Source organism: Pseudoliparis swirei, chromosome 19 (assembly GCF_029220125.1).
Source record: "Pseudoliparis swirei isolate HS2019 ecotype Mariana Trench chromosome 19, NWPU_hadal_v1, whole genome shotgun sequence".
In the NCBI taxonomy this organism is placed as follows: Eukaryota; Metazoa; Chordata; class Actinopteri; order Perciformes; family Liparidae; genus Pseudoliparis; species Pseudoliparis swirei.
Window position 1 is genome coordinate 10105470 of NC_079406.1, and position 7246 is coordinate 10112715.

Here is a 7246-nt window from a genome sequence, read left to right on the forward strand (position 1 = left end):
GCTTTGTAGGTTAAGAGAATCATTTTAAAAGTGATTCTTGATTTTACAGGGAGCCAGTGCAGAGCAGCTAGTGCAGGAGTGGATATCACTCTCTGATCATTGTCTGGTTCATCTTCTCCACTGTGAGGAGATGCACCAAAGAGGCCAAGCTGGAGCTACAGTCCTGCATAGCCTGCACTGATTGGAGTGTTGAGACTGCTGCTATAGACCTGGGTGAGCGTACTGATACTGTGACATCTTAGATTAGTTTTTGTGAGAACACCTGAGTGCCGAAAAAAACCTTCTGCACATATAATTACAATACATCCTGGTTTACTGCAAGACTCCAGGCTTAAGAGGTGGGGACAGCACTCTATACAACCAGGTCAAGAACACTCTGACAAGGGAGATCAAGGTAGCTAAGAAGAGCTACACTGCCCCATCACCAAACAACCAGATACACTCTATGGCTGTGTCTACTACCGCGCACTTGAGCACTTCGAGCACTGACTTTCAGTGTTCGAAGTGCGCCACTGAAAAAACCAGCAGAATTCAGTGCACTGAAAGTACCCGGATGGTGCACTGCAAACAGGCAAAAAATGTAGTGTAAAACGATGGACACTACTCGCCCTCAACGGCCGCCATCTTGGCGACGTAGCGGAAGAGGAGGAGCCCTTTCGCCAGCTTTTCATTTTATTTCTAAAACAATGGCGGACAGCACAAGCGGTAGACCATGAAGCTACAGACCGTAAATGTAAGTATAAGCGGTAATTACACATTGTACTGGTATTACAATGTACTACTAACATGCCATTCTCAGATTAGTGATCATACCTAGGTAGCATTAGATGCCATTGGCTCTGCATGGCAGTTATGATAAACTAGCTGGGTAATCCACCACCCGGCCAGTCCGACGAAGGTGCACTTTTATCGGACATTTTTCGCTTGACGAGCGGGGGCAAGTCGGCTCCAGGCGCTTGCTCCAGCGGCAAGTCCGACGACAGATGGCTATGTCAGTCATCGGACAGTGTTAAACAACGGCTGTTCTGTTAACCAATCGAAATAGCAATTTTAATAATGGATTAACAATGGATATGCTCAGTTTAATAACGGGTTAACATGACACCGCGAACGTTTGCACACACGCCGCCCGATAATTAATACCGTTACGATAGCTATCTAAGCTTGTCCTTCTAGAAATAATTGTAGCTTTCAATCATCGTTGTGTGTTGTTTTTTTAATGTTGTGTATGTATTAATTTAAATGTAATCGTGGTCTGGGACAGAGCACTGAATGGCTATCCTATTTCTGTTTCCTGCCCCAGAGATGTTTCCTGGAGGTGCTGGTGCTGGTCCTCTGCTGCCCTCCCGACATCTGCATCTGGCTCCAATGACCTCTGGCACAAACCTCACATCCACCTCCAGGGCCTTTAAGAAGATGGACCACCATCGCGTCTTCAGTATCCCGAAGGACCTCTCCACAACACACCTCGCCTTTGACAGGCAGCAGTTGTAGCGTGCTTGGAGGTGGTTGCGGACAGGCTGCCTGAAGGGGGTCATGAGGCAGATGGGTTGGGACAGGCAGGGGTAGCCACCATCCCCAGGGATACAGTATCCTGGTGGAGGGTATGACTGCTCATAGAAGATGGGGCTGTTATTCAGGACCCTGGCATCATGCACTGAGTCCGGGGCCTGTCGAAGGCCCTGGCCACCACCCGATAGGAGGTGGCGCTGGCAAGCCAAAAAATAAAAACTAGACAGGAGATCTCGGGCCCCCAACCGTGGTCAGTCAGTGCCCAGCACAGCCATGAGGGCGTTGAATGACTCTCGGGTGAGCCTGAAGTCCACCCTCATGTCACTGTGGCCATCAAAATACAACGCCAGCAGTGGCATTGCAACATTGATACGGCAGCGCCGCCTGGGACTGGGTGGCTGCTGTAGAGTGTGTGGGGAGGGGAGGGGAAGGGAAGATTATATTAAGATGTAAGTCATTTTATCAATAAAATGTTGTCATTGAGGTTTTGTAGTCTTTTATTGCGTTTTCTGATTTATATTAGAATTGATGCATGTTTGTAACAATAATTAATATGCCTGTGTGTTCAATTGCTAATTGATTCCTGTATCAGGGTGAACTTCACTCCAACAGAGATGTGTATAAAAGTACAGTCAGTCAAAGTAGGCCTATTACTGTGTGAATTCAAGCAGATGATGCCTATCATTTCAGTGGATAATTCTTAAAACTAATTGGAATCTAGGGACAAACATGTACAGATTTGTCATGTTTTATTTCCATATGGTGTGTATGTGGATTGCAAAGAAGAAGGCTACTTCTGACAAAGATAATTGAGAATTTAGCATACCTAGTGAGGAGAATTTAATTGCAACTACTACATGAAGCTACGCTGTGAAGATAAGGCAAAATCACAATTAAATTTACATATACCATCTCGACTTCAGCCAGAAGGCGGAGGCTCCTGCCGCGATTGTGGAGGTATCGCAGTTTCCACATGGGGTGGAGAAAGGGGTAAACAAGGGACAACAAGAGGGCAAGAAGTGCATTCATTTTGTCAGTTTTAGGGTTAGGGTATCGCAAGCAGATTTGCATATGTCACTCCCGGCTTAATTTCGCGGGTGCCGTGAGCAGATTTGCGTCCGTCACTTCCGCCAAGTGGTTAACGGTTAAGTGTTCCATTTGAGACAGCACTTCATCAGCGACGCAGTGCACTGCATTGCAGTGTACTTCGTTAAGTGCGCGGTAGTAGACACAGCCTATGCCTCCTTCTTACCTCTCCCAAACAACCCCCCTCAACTGAGGATCTGTGAAGAGAATGTGAGTCGGCTCTTTCACAGACAGATCAGGAAGGCTTCGGGCCCAGACGGTGTGTCCCCCTCCTGCCTGAAAGTCTGTGCTGACCAGCTGGCCCCCCATCTTCACGCAGATCTTCAACCAATCACTGGAGCTTTGTGAAGTCCTATCATGATTCGCGCACCATGATCATCCCGGTCCCCGAGAAATCCTCCATCACAGGATTAAATGACTATAGGCAGCTGGTCCTGGAGCTGATAAAGCCCAAAAATGTGGAGATGACAATGGGCTTCAGGAGGAGCCCCCCAACACTATATCCCCCCCCCCTCCTCACCATACTCAATAGCACTGTTTCCACGGTGGAGACTTTCGGGTTTCTGGGAAAAACAATCTCCCAGAACCTGAAGTGGGCCTCCAACATTAGAAAAAGGCCCAACAGAGGTTGTACTTCCTGCGCCAGCTTCAGAAGTACAACCTGCCTCAGGAGCTGCTGATCCTGTTCTACTCTGCCATCATCCAGTCTGTGCTCTGTTCTTCCATCACTGTGTAGTTTGGATTGGCCATCAAGCAGGACAGAGACAGACTACAATGGGTTGTCAGGTCTCCATCCTGGACTTGTACACCTCCAGAGTCGGGAAGCGGCCTGAAAAGATAACTGCAGATCCTTCACACCCTGGACACAAGCTGTTCCAGGGCACTGTACGCCAAATCCAGCAGACACAGGAACAGCTTATTTCCATTGTAGTGATGTGTCGGTCGCGAACGAAACGGCTCTAAGAGCCGGCTCTTTGACGTGAACGACGGGAGTCGGCTCCTGATTGGGAGCCGCTTTTTTTTTTTTTCTCTCTCTCTCTCTCTCTCTCTCTCAAGCCGCATTTGATTGGTCAATATGTGTTGTGTCGTCTCTGTGCCTGCGCTGAGCAGAGGGGGGAGGGCGGAGTTACACACAGCACACACAACAAGCAGCACACGAACAGGAGGAGACGAGTCACGAGAGAAAGAAAGCAACGGACTAGAAAGGTAAAACAAAAAAGTTGCGAAAATGAGCATCAACAGAAAACGCAGCAAAATATGGACACATTTCAATTACATTGACCAAACAAAGGCAGAATGTAGAGTCTGCAAGACTAAAATCTCATATCGAGCTGGCTCCACAAACAACCTGCACAGGCACATGAGAACTGTTCATCCGTTAGTGCAATTGGAAGAAAAAAGACAAGCAAGTGAGCCTGATATTCATGAAGGTGCCAGTATGTCTACTGCAACTGTTGCTGCAACTGCAGTGTCTACAGCAGTGGTGCTCACACTTTTTCAGCATGCGAGCTACTTATTATGTGACCAAGTCAAGGCGATCGACCGGGGGGGGGGGGGGTGCTAGTAAGTGTGCTCACCTGCCGCGCGCGAGCCGAGAAGAGTTGTTGACGGGGGGGGGTGCTAGTGACTTTTTCTTTGCTCCGTCCCGATTCGCGCAAACCGGTGTCGGGAGCTCCGCGGCGCACGAGACGGCGGGCAGAGGACTGTTAACGCTACACGTAGAGACAGAAATGACATGCTTCTGCTGTAATGTGGCGCTATAGAGAAAGTGACAGGGGGGCGGGCCAATTTTTTTTTATGTCATGCGATCTACCAATACTACGCCGCGATCGACTGGCAGGTCGCCGCGATCGACCGGTCGATCGCGATCGACGTATTGAGCACCCCTGGTCTACAGCATCGTCCAGTACACCACCACAACCACCTAAAAGTACACCCCAGAGCTCTATGAGCCAATTTTTTCAAAAGTCTATGACCACAGCAAGACAGAAGACAATTGATGAAGAACTGGCCAAAATGATTGCATGTGATTTCCAACCATTTTCAGTTGTGGATGACAAAGGATTCAGAAGGTTTATTCATGCACTCAATCCAATGTATGCAATTCCAAGTAGGAAAACAGTCTCCCAAGGAATCATCCCAGGCCTGTATGACAGAGAACGTGCTACACTGCAAGAGAGGGTTAAAAAAGCCACAGCAGTTTGTCTAACAACTGACAGCTGGACATCCCGTACCACCACATCCTACTTGTCAGTTACATGTCACTTTGTTGAAAGTTACAAAATAGTGTCCTGTCTTCTGGATTGTTTTGAGTTCAGTGACAGACACACTTCTGACAACTTAGCAGAGGAGCTGCTCAAAGTGGCAAAAGAGTGGGGCGTGGAAAACAAAGTGGTTTGCTGTGTTAGTGACAATGCAGCTAACATAACCAAAGCAATTAAAACCCTGAAATGGACCCACCACCCATGTCTTGCACACACAATCAACCTGTTTGTAAGAGATGCTCTGAAGGTGATGAAGCCCACTGTCAACAAAGTGAAGACGATAGTGGAGTTTTTCCACAGGAGCACAACAGCCACACACAAGCTCAAATCTACCCAACTACAGATGGGCATGCCTGAGCTGAAGCTCAAACAAGACTGTGTCACAAGGTGGAACTCCACCTTTCATATGATAAAACGGATTCTGGAGTCCAAGGATGCAGTCATCTCTACCCTGGCTGTTATGAATGCATCAGTTGATCCTCTGAGCCAAGAGGAATGGGAGGTACTGCAGGAGGCATGCACTGTTCTGGAGCCATTCGAGCAGGTCACTGTGGAGATCAGTGCAGACAGGTGTAGTGTACAAATGTTATCACATGATTATTATTGTTATTATTATTTGTTGAGATCACAAGATGGCGCCGCAGATGGTAGCCTCGGTACTGCGCTCTCTCGTACTTTTCCTGTTTTTGTTTGTTTGTCTCGTCTCCAGCTCTCCCTCTCTGATCACATTCAGTAGGGAGGAACTTTTAAACTTCCGTGAATCCACTGGACAATTTTTTTCACCGGTCTTCAATGAACCGGATGACTTTACTGGGTTTTTGGTTGCAGGAGCAGCTGCTCTTCTCGGAATTCACCGGAGACGCCGGCGTGGGAAGCGTGCAGGAGCGCTTGTTAAAGTGCGTCAGCGGGGATTTCGAACTGCGCTCCCGTCAATTCATCTGGCGAACGTCCGCTCTCTGGCGAACAAGATTGATGAACTGCTGCTCCTGAACAAAACTAATAGGGACTTTAGCAGATCTGCCGCCCTGTGCTTCACCGAAACCTGGCTCGGTGCGCACATCCCGGACAGCGCACTGCATCTGTCGGGCTTCCAACTCCACCGAGCGGACCGCGTAACGGCTCTGTCGGGGAAAACGAGGGGAGGCGGAATCTGCTTTTATATCAATGAAGGTTGGTGCACAGATGTCACGGTGTTAAAGGAATCATGCAGCCCTCACCTAGAAACTCTTTTAATAAACTGCAAACCATTTTATTCACCGGGAGTTTTCCTCATTCATCCTGGTCGGTGTGTACATCCCACCTCAGGCCTGTGTGAGTGAGGCACTCCAACACCTAGCAGAGCAGATCACCACCATGGAGCACAAACACCCAGACTCCCTGCTCATTGTTCTTGGGGACTTTAACAGAGCAAACCTCAGCAAAGAACTGCCAAAATACAGACAGCACATTAAGTGTAGCACCAGGGACAAAAACACACTGGACCACTGCTACACTGTACTAAAGGACGCATATCGCTCAGTCCCTCGTGCAGCTTTGGGACTCTCTGATCACTGTCTGGTTCATCTTCTCCCGTCCTACAGGCAGAAACTAAAATCTGCAAAGCCTGTGGTGAAGACTGTGAAGAGATGGACCAACGAGGCCAAGCTGGAGCTACAGTCCTGCTTTGCCTCCACTGATTGGAGTGTTTTGAGGCTGCTGCTACAGACCTGGATGCGCTACCTGGCACTGTGACATCATATATCAGCTTTTGTGAGGACACGTGTGTGCCGACAAAACCTTCTGCACATACAACAACAATAAACCCTGGTTCACTGCAAGACTCAGGCAGCTTCGCCGGGCTAAAGAGGAGGCCTACAGAGGTGGGGACAGGATTCTGTACAACCAGGCCAGAAACACACTGACGAGGGAGATCAAGGTAGCTAAGAAGAGCTACACTGAAAAGCTGGAAAAAAAGTTTTCAGCCAACGACCCCTCGTCAGTTTGGAGAGGCCTGGAAGTACTCACCAACTACAAGAGACCATCCCCCCCCACTGAGGACAATCACCGACTGGCTGACGACCTGAATGTCTTCTATTGTAGGTTCGACAAGCCCACTTCCACCCCGCCCAACTGCTCCATCATCGAACAATCACCTCCACTCTCTGACTCACCTCTCCCATCCAACCCCCCACCGGCACTGAGGATCTGCGAAGAGGATGTGAGTCGGCTCTTTCAGAGGCAGAAGATCAGGAAGGCTCCGGGCCCAGACGGCGTGTCCCCCTCCTGCCTGAAAGTCTGTGCTGACGAGCTGTCCCCCATCTTCACGGAGATCTTCAACCGATCACTGGAGCTGTGCGAAGTCCCTTCCTGCTTCAAGCGCTCCTTGATCATCCCGGTGCCCAAGA

The 7246-nt window shown here is 49.0% G+C and overlaps 1 long non-coding RNA gene across 1 annotated transcript; it reads left to right on the forward strand.

Annotated features, from left to right (window-relative positions):
* Nucleotides 1-468: 468 nt before the first annotated feature.
* LOC130209425 (uncharacterized) lies at nt 469-1995 on the forward strand. The gene is made up of 2 exons (XR_008834603.1): nt 469-733; nt 1304-1995. It is a non-coding gene; the product is annotated as an uncharacterized LOC130209425 (long non-coding RNA).
* The last annotated feature ends 5251 nt before the right edge of the window (nt 1996-7246 follow it).